A 12,858-nucleotide genomic window follows, 5' to 3' on the forward strand; every position below is an offset into this window, starting at 1 on the left:
CCTGCCTGTTTCACTCTGCTGCCTCTTTCTGTCTCTGTGTTTTCCCACTGCACAGGGACGGGGATCGATCAGCGTGACGTCATGGCAACGCAGGCTACAGCTGCAAACAACAAGCAAACCCCCTCCCTGAGAGGGGTGTGCGCTTGTGTTTTCTGATTAATTATCTATGAGAGGGTGGAGAGAAAGAGAGGAAGAGAGGGGGTGAGTGTTTATGTGGACAAACCAAAGAGCAGAGGAGACTGACAATTAGGCTAACCTACAAAACAATGATGACAAATAAAATGCTGAAGTAATACGTTACCACAAAAAATTTAATCTGGGAATAAACCAGGGAAAATGCAACAAGCAATTTTTGTCTATTGTTATAAGTATTAGGGCTAAGATTATAATTTTTATTGTTAGTAGTGATATCAGTAGTAGTCATCGTAGTCACAGTAGTATTCTAAATTGTGTACAGTATCAGTATTATAGAAATTAAGTAATGTCCAAATAACACGTCCTACAGTTCATATCATGTATTAATCTTCAATCTACTGTAGCCATTTCAATTTAATTCAAAAAATAAATATGCAATTTCTTTGTCAATCATACACATGTATTTAATCTTTTTTGCAAGGTCAGACAAACAAAAAACCCAATCAGAAAGACAAATCAAAATCTTTATAAAAAATAAAAAGCAGAGGGAATTTACATAATACTGTTAATAATTTAAGAAAATAAAAAACACAATTAATAAAAGCACAATCAAATTACCAATGTTGTACCAATGTACAATTTATATATACATTAGACTAATTAAATCATTGTTAATGTAATGTTGCAACGGTAACATTTTCTACATAAAGATAACTTGATAGTCCTTTTCACCACTAGCTGAGAGTTGTTTATTATGCATTTGTTCCTAATATTATTCAGCAAGCCTCATAGAAAATGTGAGAAATATCTAAGGAAACATACCAGGAGAAATAAACTTCAATACTCCATTATGACTGTTTAAAGCCTCCAATTTGTGTATTTCTTTCCTGTGACGAGAGACACCTGCTGACCCCTCTTATAGTGACATCCCTCACTATCCCGGACCTTTAATTATAGACAGAGCAATATCTAATAAGAAAATAGGTGTAAAAAATATTGAGTCTTAGGAGAGCAAACTGTGTGATGTATGGGTGTTACAGTCTGTACTGTGACAAATTAGTATCTCTTTGTCCACTTTTTCTGTCTGTTTTCAGTCAAGCTTTAACAAGAGCCAGCCATGTGTCTGTATGTCCAATGAATCCTCCCAAGTCATGCTTAAGCCCATGTGATGGTGACTCCCTCCCTCTAAATCGGTCTTTCTCTCATTTATCACTTCTTTCTTTTTCATTTACTGTTTCACCCTTTCCCTGTTTTCACCCTGTTGTTTTTGTCACGCTGCCTCTATGTGGCTCATTCTGTCACTTGCCTCCTCCCTCCTTTCATGCCTATGTCTTTCCATGCCCAGTTCCTCTGTCTTGACACCCAGCAGATGCTCTCAAGGACAGGGTCCCTCCTCCACCCACTTTACCTTCTCCCCTTTTTGATGTTTTCTGCTGCCTCCCTTTCTTTTGTCCTATTATCTACATCGTCTTTTCTGTTCTCTCTATATCTCTGTTTCCCATCACTTTCTCTTTCCATCTCCTATTTTCTTCTACATTACCCCTCTTGTCTCACTCATGCTCACTCAAGACAACCAGCCTATTCTCCTGCACTGCCATCTAGTGTTCACTGAGAATCAAAAGAGACATCTACCATTATGCTGGTGTTGAGGCCTCACTGCCAGACATAATATGAAACGAAATATTGTGGCTATTTGCTCAGTGTACTGTAATACCATCAAAATACTATACTGGACATGTCTCTCGAAAGTGTATATTTGGCCATTTACAAATAAAAAGATATGTATAGTGGTTATGCAGCTAGTGGAGAATGTAGAATAAGGGAGGAGGAAGGGAGAGGGATTTGCTAAATAAAGCCTAATGCCCTTTAAGCTCTGTTTTGGAGCTGCAGGAGTGGAGAAGCCTGAATAAAGACCCACACTTATGCTATATAAAATGTAGAGGAATAGAAAATCACACCCACACTGCTGTAGAAGTGGGCATTTTCTAAATAGCATACCAGACACTAATTAGACCATCTTGAATTTGTATACATTCCATGCATGGTATTTTGTCCAAGTTGCTAAAATCCAAGTCTGAGAGCTCTGGAGCAAAATGAAAGGAAAAAAGATAAAGTAGCGCATGTATAGTAGAGGAGATCAAGAAAGGGTAGATAGAGCATGCAGCTTTGGGGAATGTGTGTTTGAACCTATGGTTTTAACGCCATGGGAATATCTAGTAACTTCTGTCTGCCTTTCTCTCTTTGTGTCTCTAAATGACAATGCCAGAGTGTTCCCTGTTGCACTTTCTGAGAGGACACTCTGCAGCACACAATTACCTATATCTACATGTTATGGCAATAACATTTAAGTAAGGCTGACAAATAAGTGAAAGTTAATCTAGTGTAAATCACCTGAGAATATAGAAACTGAAAAAGAAAAGTGACCTATATCCCATATTTTCAGGTATGCTGTCAGTCCACGTTCTCACTGCTGATGAGGCGCTATACTGTATTAATCAAGAAAGGGGTTTTACCTACTGTACCTGCAACAATGCAAAACCAGCCGGTACACAGCTCCTCAGCCATTTACAGCTCTCTCCATGGACCTCCTGTTTCTCACCCCAGCCAGAGAGAGGAGTGAGAAGGGAGATGATGAATAGATGACAAAGAAGCTGCTCAGAGGAAATGCACGTATGTGAATGCTGATACCAGCACATCATTTTATAAGTGCAAATGTACCGGTGAAGGCATACACACAACTACACAGGAACATAACCTTTGGAGAATAGCAATATGGCACAGTAGGCTGTGAGTCCAGAGAAGTCGGGCAGTGAAGGTCAACATGTCCTTTACTATAGTACAGACATACAGTGAATAGTTTTCCTTACTCATGTACAAATTCTGCAGTACTGACAGAAGACAAATATTTGAGACTGTACACATGCATGTTACAGATTTTAAATGTTGTTATTCTGCATCTTCATCAAACTTTTGTCATTGTATTTAAAAAATCCCAAACAGTATAATGTGTCATCTGATTCACTGTGTAAGTATATTTAGTGCAAAAAAACCCAACCATAGTAGTACCCTAATAATTAGTCAGCCAAAAATGACATTTGGCATAGGGTATTCCAGGTGGACCCACAGTTGATTTACTTTCCAACAAGAACCCAAAAATGGCATGCTATTAGCGCCATCTGCTGTTCACTTTAACACATTGCACATTGCTATGCCATCCATAAACCACCTCAATCTCTGATCCACTTCTACAGCTGCTCTCAGTTTCTGTTTTTCAAGAAGAAGACAGGGACAGTTAAAAAAAAATAAAAATACACAAACCTTTTTATATACAGTCTATGGTTAAAACCAATATCTACTTTATCTTTGACTTCTCAGTATCCTGATACAGCATCTGCACACTCGCATTACTACTGGTTCACTGCAAAACTAAATCCAGTGTTAGCTATCACAGTGTCTGACAGTACAGGTAGGCTGTAAGTTTGATAGATGTGACATATTCTCTGTTCCTTTCAGTAAAATACTCTCTCCTAGGTATTGATGCACCGAAAAGAAAATTCTTGGCCAAAGCCAAAACTTAATATAATGAAAAAAATTGCTGAACACCGAACAAGTACATTCATATTTTTTCCATTTTTTTTAACCATTGCATAAATTAAATAGTCAAAATGTGCTTTTACTCAATGTTTCCCAGGATTTGGAGAGACTATGGGTGTGGGTCTGAGGCCCCAGTAAAGTAAATTACATGCGTCCATTCACTTTTAATGTACACAGTATAGACACCTTATTTTGAAACAGAACGTTGTCACGTGTATCCTCGCGCTAAATTCATCAAGTCCGACCCAATATGATAAATGTTGAATGTGGTTCTCGCATAACATGAAGACTTCATAGTCTCTCTTCAGGTCAGACTCTCATACTGCAACACTTCTCTATGTAGAGAGTGAAAATGACAAATGATAAAGTCACTAACCTGCCTGTCAGCTCGCTCTGGTCCGTTTCAGTTACCATAAAAGCTTGAATACGTGTGCATTTCAAATGTAGGTGCGGCTAGCTTAATCGCCTTCTCAGAAACGAACCTGTTAATTTAAAAAACAGCAGTGGATGTAAAAGAAAAAGCAAATATTCTCTATCTCCATCCCATCAACCTCTCTTGTTGTCCCATCTCCCACCCTCTATCTGGCATCTGTCTCTATTTACCCCCTACTGACATTCATACACCCTCTACCTCCCCTCCCTCTGACCTACTTTCTCTCCACCTTTGCTCATGCCTTCTGCCTGTGGGGTGCAGTGTTGCTCTAATCTGGCTATTTTTCAGTGATGTCTCTGTGTGTGCAGGCCCCAAACTGTTTTCACCACCAGCAAAACCCGCAAGACAAATTCAAATGGGTCATCACTCTGTCACTGTATGAGTAGCGGAAAAGAAGAAGGGAAAGCCGCATTTAGCAGCAAACTGCTGTTATCGTCTGGCAAGTGAAGAACCACTGGGAGTGGAGGAGGCGTTATGTGATGCCACTTCAGGTCCCTGAATTGCTGATCATTTATCAAATGTGTTCTAGTTCCATCCTCAATATCCCCATTAAACAAAAATAGCAATCTTGCTATTAAAATATCAAACCTTTAAAAATTCTCAAATGTGAAGATTTATTGCGTTTTGCTGTCTATTTTATATCATGGTAAATAGTAACTAACTTGTGGTTTTCTGGCTGATGATCAGACGACAACAACAACAATAATAATACTTATTATTATTATTATCTGGATATACCAAGTTGGGCTCCAGGAATTTTAGGATGGTCATTTGTGTTGATTGACAGTTGACAGCTCATGGCTTTTCAGATGGCTGCAGAAACCACTTCAATGAACAATGAACACTTCTAATTCAGTGCAACATGACCAGGGCACTGAGGAGCAGGGAAAGCCCAGTGGCACATGACCATGCAGTGATGTGAACCAAGTCAACATGAAGAGAAAGGCCACTTTCCTGTTACGATCAAATCATCAGGTTCACTCACAGCTAGCCAACACTGAAACACCAGCTAGCAGTAAATATTCATTCATAATCTTCTTTTATGTTTTGTCATCTTTCATCATACACTGTCAAATGACGCTTGAATGGTCTCACCTGCATAGGAATTTGTTTTTGCATTTTGTCCATTTTGTCCCTCAACTAAAGGGACCCATGACAGCCACTCCACCCTAAGCATGAGGTATGTCAACACAGAGCAGGTGTTTTAAAAATACGCCGCCTGTCAATACACATCATCTCGATGCCGGGACTTCCCTGGGCTCATGTTGCATCTGTCACGTCTCATGTCCTAAGACCTCAAACCGTTTCCTGCATGCTGATGAAGCAACATCCCTGCAAACCTCCACCCTGCGCCATTTCTCCCCAACCCTTAAGTGCCCTGATGAGGGACGATGATTAGGCAGTAGTCATTAAATGTACACAGACAAATACCCACCCACAGATTAGGCAGCAGTGAGTGCAGTCAAACCAAAACAACTCACTCCCCACTCAGCGGCAGGGGAAGGCATGCAGGGTGATAAGGCGTGGCAATGGCAGGGTGCCATGTCAAGTGCCTACGTGCCACCCAGCCACCCATGATGCTTTCTGCCTGTTAGTACTGCCAGGCAGACACACTGTTCTCTGTCATTACCCCACTTGCTGCCCTGCCCAGGGGGGCAGACACACACATACATACATCAAGCTTTTCTGTGTAATTAACACCCACTTCCTAATTACTTGATAATGCTGAGGAGGCTGGCTGCCAGCTCATAGGTGAATTTGGCTTGTTTAGTCTGATGCCGCTGGAGTTATTATTTAGATTCCTGGCTTTAAGTTTTTATAGCAAGAGATAAGAGTTGGCTTGGAAGGAGCTTTATGACATTGTTCTCTTGGACAAATAGTACTAATGTGTTTTACTTTAGGTGTCAGGTCAGGCAATCAATCAGTCAGTGGGCAGTTAGTAGTTAGTTAGTTAGCAAGTGTTATTATAGGTAACATAGTTAGGCACATTGGAAGACTTTGTATTAGCCACCCAAAGGCACAGTACAAAATGAAAATCAACTTGCATAGACTTGAAATTACAGTAGTGAGAATACATTTCCCACTGCCACCCTGCCCTGTAGCACCAGTTTAATATCAAATGCTGTCAACCCGGACTTTTGTCTGACCCCCTATTACAAGCCCCCTCAGAAAACCCAGTCCTCCCCTTCAGCCTCAGAACAGGGGATGGAAAAGATGAGCTCATCACTCTGATACAGGGCCTGTCTCGTCTGTGGTCTCCCTAATGGTCTCCAGGATGTCAACACCAGTCCAATAAGTCTCTCTTACTCACACCAATTACCATTTGCACACAGGGTCCAAGCCTAAATAAACAGAGCCCAAACTTGCTATACAATCAGCTTATATCTATAAACAGTGGAGAAGTTTAAATTAGGCCACTCCCAAGAGTACCGGTCTTTGCTTGGACAGCTATGCTGAGATGACAGAATGGAGCCAGATGAATTCCCTGCAGAGAGTTTCAAAGGACTATCTTAAATACAACAGAAATAGCAGATGCATGAGTTATATGCTCAATAGCTTCTTTGGATAATTCAAACACAAACATTTCAATCAAATCATTTTTAACTTGATATTAATTTGATTTGGAAGGGTTGGCTCCGTCTAACTGGTAAATGGCAGATGAGCTGAATGATGCCTCTGCCTAAAGCTAAGGCAGGAACAGAAAATCACAGAGTTGTGTCAGAACACTCACAGACAACCCTATAGCTGAATTAGGTTTGGACAAAAAAAAGAAAAACTTGCCTACGCGTGTTTACTGGCTCACTCTAGTTTGGCTGGACACCCACGAGAAAGTTGCTAATATAGGTTATGCGTGTGTGCTGTGACGTGCTGGTAGGAACTCAGATCAGCCTCTCAATGACGCATTTAATGATGAACCCATAATCCATGAGGGGTCTTAAAATAGGAGTGTAGATTTTTAAGATCTGCTCTATCTGACAGCACTTCAGAGTAGCACAAACATTGAACCTGCTCTGATATGCTAGTAGGTCGTGAGACAGACGCCAAATCACAATGCAGGGGGTATATGTTGTCATAGTAAGGTCCACAAGGTACGGTAAGGCCCTGAACCCAACTAGGTTTCAGTAGGACCAAGCTTAATCCATAGATTCACCACACTACCGGAGGCGGGAGGGCAGAGGATCAGTAACGCAGCAAGAATCCTCTACTACGGTACAAAATCTTTGGAACTGTGTTTTTGCCCACTTGTAATGGGGGAGAGTGGACGGGTAATCCTGGAAGTATACAGCAGCCCTGTATATTCGCATATTTCAGCTACACTTCTACTGTAATTTCCTTAGATGAGTGCCACACTAAAGCTGAGCGCCACACTAAAGCTGAGCAAAATGAATCAGTCACTGTTGGGGGAGTCATGTAAGTACTCATGGTATTGGCCTCAAAATAGTAGATGGTTCTGAGATGGCATTGCCACTCTATTTTCCTTTTTTATTCAACTAATTATTAGTTGAATCTAAAAAAAGTCAGAAAACTTCACCCAAAGTTGTAGGAACTGTTGCCAACTGATGTGTTAGGAAATTTTGATTACATGTTCCTACTTTTTCCTTTTCTCTTGTTGAGGAGCATGCTACTTATTTATTTCCTACCTAACACATACAGAATATTAGGGCTGCAACTAAGGATTATTTTCATGAGCAATTATTTGCACACAGGGTCTAAAATTACATAAATGGTGAAAAATGTCAGTGTTTCCCATAGCCCAAGATGACATCTGAAAGATATTCATTTACTGTCGGAGGACTAAAGAAACCAGAACATATTCTCATTTAATATTTTTTCCTAAAAAAATGACTTAAACCGATTATCGACCAATCGATTATCCAAATAGTTGCTGATTAATGTAACAGTCAACAACTAAATGATTATTCAATTAATAATTGCAGCTCTACTGTACTGACTGTACAGTGTTTTCCTCTGAGAGGGGAAATAGTGCACTGCAAGTGTGAACCGTGGAGTATATATATATATATATATATATATATATATATATATATATATATATATATATATATATATATATATATATATATAAAGACTTGCATCAGCCAATATATCAGTCAGTCATGTTCAACTGTGTAGTGTGGAGATGCCAATGTGCAGTTTTGGTCTGTGCTATGTTGAGACATGGTATCCAGTGGACCCACTTTGTAGTTTGTAGGGCATGCCCACACATCGACACAGCACACACAAAATATTGGAGCTGACACTTCAAAGGCCTTACATGCTGGAGCTGACCCTTTGCCAGAATGCAGGAGGAGATAATATACACTTCAAAACAAACACAAGCCCTGTGCATGTGCATACACGTACATGCAAAAGCACTTCTACCCAGAAGGCACAGCATGCCTTGCTCCTTATACTCATCGCTAAATTGTTTCACACCATCTTGTGAGTGTCACATATTAAAGCATACGTTCTCTTTTCCTGACAGAAAGCTGCAGCTCACCCACACACAGAACTCACCCAAATCCCTCATGCACACTTCCGGTAAACTCTCTGCCTTAAAATGAGCTGCCTCTGTAATGCTCACCGACTACTGCACATCCGCTCTAATGCTAGTTTTATTTTTTGACCATTTGCGATCTGCCACACAAACATTTAACATGACCATACCCAACACCTAAATATCTATCACCTGACTTGTGTCCTAAAAATTATTTTACAAGTACACCTTGAACTGGCATTCAAATTAAAAACAATTAGTGAACAGGAGGCAGGATCACTGCTCATAAACATTAAGTGACTAGAATAACAGGCACATAGTGACTTCTTAAGCATCGAGAGGACTTGTTTAAAATGATTAATGTGTTTAGAAAACTCCTTATATATTATACAGAAATGTGCAAATAAATTATGACACAACTGATGGGTTGGTTTGGCCAAATAGTTGGTGTTTTCCCGAGCATGCAGACAAGCTTGAATGACTGATACTACCACACATACTGTAAGGCTTCCCCCATGAAAAATGGCAAAAGCAGCATGAATGACTCACCCTTTTCCCAACAGCAACAGAAATATTTTCTGTATTTAACCAAGCAAGTCGGCTGAAGATACATTCTTACTTCTTTATTTATATTTGCTGAAACAACTGAGGATAGATTCAGGGCACACTGAATGCCTTGCTGGAAGTATCTGACAAAAGTTCATTATGTCTATGGGATTGTTGCTCTTTTACTTTACCTGCACATTCCTTTTTCTACTGATGTTTCGAATTAATTTGTGAATACCTAAATCAAATTGAGACTTACTTTGGTAAGAGGTTAATCTGTTTAACATTACATTTTTATATACACTGCTTAAAAAAAATAAAGGGAACACTAAAATAACACATCCTAGATCTGAATGAATGAAATAATGTCATTAAATACTCCTTTCTTTACATAGTTGAATGTGCTGACAACAAAATCACACAAACATTATCAATGGAAATCAAATTTATCAACCCATGGAGGTCTGGATTTGGAGTCACACTCAAAATCAAAGTGGAAAACCGCACTACAGGCCGATCCAACTTTGATGTAATGTCCTCAAAACAAGTCACAATGAGGCTCAGTAGTGTGTGTGGCCTCCACGCGCCTGTATCGCCTGTATCGGCAGATGGTCTCCTGAGGGATCTCCTCCCAGACCTAGACTAAAGCATCCGCCAACTCCTGGACAGTCTGTGGTGCAACGTGGCGTCGGTGGATGGAGCGAGACATGATGTCCCAGATGTGCTCAATTGGATTCAGGTCTGGGGAACGGGCGGGCCAGTCCATAGCATCAATGTCTTCCTCTTGCAGGAACTGCTGACACACTCCAGTCACATGAGGTCTAGTATTGTGTTGCATTAGGAGGAACCCAGGGCCAACCGCACCAGCATATGGTCTCACAAGGGGTCTGAGGAGCTCATCTCGGTACCTAATGGCAGTCAGGCTACCTCTGGCGAGCACATGGAGGGCTGTGCGGCCCCCCAAAGAAATGCCACCCCACACCATTACTGACCCACCGCCAAACCGGTCATGCTGGAGGATGTTGCAGCCAGCAGAACGTTCTCCACGGCGTCTCCAGACTCTGTCACGTCTGTCATATGTGCTCAGTGTGAACCTGCTTTCATCTGTGAAGAGCACAGGGCACCAGTGGTATTTGCCAATCTTGGTATTCTCTGGCAAATGCCAAACATCCTGCACAGTGTTGGGCTGTAAGCACAACCCCCACCTGTGGACATCAGGCCCATCATACCACCCTCATGGAGTCTGTTTCTGACCGTTTGAGCAGACACATGCACATTTGTGGCCTGCTGGAGGTCATTTTGCAGGCTCTGGCAGTGCTCCTCCTGCTCCTCCTTGCACAAAGGCGGAGGTAGCGGTCCTGCTGCTGGGTTGTTGCCCTCCTACGGCCTCCTCCACGTCTCCTGATGTACTGGCCTGTCTCCTGGCAGCGCCTCCATGCTCTGGACACTACGCTGACAGACACCGCAAACCTTCTTGCCACAGCTCCCATCGATGTGCCATCCTGGATGAGCTGCACTACCTGAGCCACTTGTGTGGGCTGTAGACTCCATCTCATGCTACCACTAGAGTGAAAGCACCGCCAGCATTCAAAAGTGACCAAAACATCAGCCAGGAAGCATAGGAACTGAGAAGTGGTCTGTGGTCACCACCCGCAGAACCACTCCTTTATTGCGGGTGTCTTGCTAATTGCCTATAATTTCCACCTGTTGTCTATTCCATTTGCACAACAGCATGTGAAATTGATTGTCAATCAGTGTTGCTTCCTAAGTGGACAGTTTGATTTCACAGGAGTGTGATTGACTTGGAGTTACATTGTGTTGTTTAAGTGTTCCCTTTATCTTTACTTGTCTTTTGCTGGGCAAACCTGGGAAATGAGGTTCCCAAACAATGACATATTCTGCTATATAAGTCCTTTATTTTTGTAAGCCATTCTGAACTTCAAACTTTCAACAGGTCTGAACAGGCCTGTGCTTGCTGCATGTCTCTCTCCCAAAACACTTGGGCAAAATTAGCTTAATATGTTTTACAGTGTTCATAGAAATAAATGTTAAATGTTAGATCTAAACTTTTTCTTGGCACCTGAGGCTTTACTACATTTTTTAAATATTTCTTCCCTCACTTAAGCAGTGTAATATAGGGACAGAGTACTTCTTCATGGACAAGGCCCAAAATCTTTTGCCTGATAATGCTGCATTTGATGATTTTCACAGCTCAACACAGGAAACAGAGATCAGAAATTTTCCCAGGCTGTATTCCCAGGCAAAGTCCACCTAAAACTGAAACCTCATTCCTCACTCATCGCTGTCAAGCTTGGCAATTCCTTCTCTCTCCCACAGCTTTTCCCACATATCACAAACCTCTGCTTGAACTCACTCTACTTCTACATGTGCAGTAGGCCTCTGGGATAAGGCCTGAGCTATGTCTGATATCTGCACTGAGATTTTGTTTAAGGGCAACTGTTAAATGTCTTCTGTAACTGTCTTAAAGGATAGGTCCAGAATATTTCAAGTCTGCCTTAAACCACTCAGCCAGGGATAGTAAAAACACTAACTTTTATTAAAGAGTGAACATATATGTGCTTGACTCAGACTGCAATAACCAGACTGTGGCTGGTCCATTCCAGGACCACCACTGATACAGGACAGAAGTGTTGGAATGGAAGCCAGACCCTGAACTCGGGTGTAGCTCCATGTGAATCATCACATGCAACAACACCTGAACAAAACACCAAAATATTTTGATTGGACACAAATATCATCACATGCTGATGCCTGATGTCTCCCAAGGCATCAACACCACAGCTCTTACAAAACACACTGTAATTAATCAAATTGATTATAATTTCCCAAATAAATGGTAATTATTAAGTTGAGTCACACCTCCTGATGCAGTGAGCATGGTCAATCGACCAGAATGAATTGACCAGTACACTGATGCAAAAACACAATTACTCAGCGGCTTCAGACTAAAAAAGCACATCAGTCTCGTGTTCACCTTTCTTCTCCAGCCCTTGCTTTCACGTGCTGGATTGTAACATTGTGTAATAAACTTTAACTATCTGCTAGATTGTCTCCATTTTGTTTACAGTACAGTCAGGGGTCCATCATTTCAAGGCCCTAGGGGACTAATGTCAGGACCAGACTATAGTGGCTTATCTACAAAAGCTCCCCCTTAACTTTCATAAAAACCATGACGACTAATTAGAAACCAATGCTGTCCATTTGGAATCCATGACTGGAAAGGTGATTTTAAATGACCTGTACCTTGTGTTCACACTGCATCATCCACAACAACAAGTCAATCTGAGTCCTTTAACCTTGTATAGATCTCAACAACATGTGAAAACAGTGTGAATGTATGGATTGTAAAAAAAACCCACAGCAACATTTTCTGCAGTCAGTGTTTGTTAACTGGCAAATGCATTTCTAGTCTTCCTGGATTTGCAACCAATGTGATTTCCATTCCTGAACAACAGTATACTACCTGGCAAGTGCAAAATACTCAAGAGGTCAATTACAAACACTTATCTTCCACTACAGGAAAAAATGTGCCAAAAGCTAGGGTTGATAACAGTATTTCAACATTTAATCATTACACTAAAACGATTCTGGCAGTACACTTTGCTGGCAAAAACTGATGGTAAAATATAGC

The sequence above is a fragment of the Micropterus salmoides genome, unplaced genomic scaffold (assembly GCF_014851395.1).
Source record: "Micropterus salmoides isolate LMB-PRFRI ecotype aquatic unplaced genomic scaffold, ASM1485139v1 Ms_hic_scaffold_13, whole genome shotgun sequence".
NCBI lineage: Eukaryota > Metazoa > Chordata > Actinopteri > Centrarchiformes > Centrarchidae > Micropterus > Micropterus salmoides.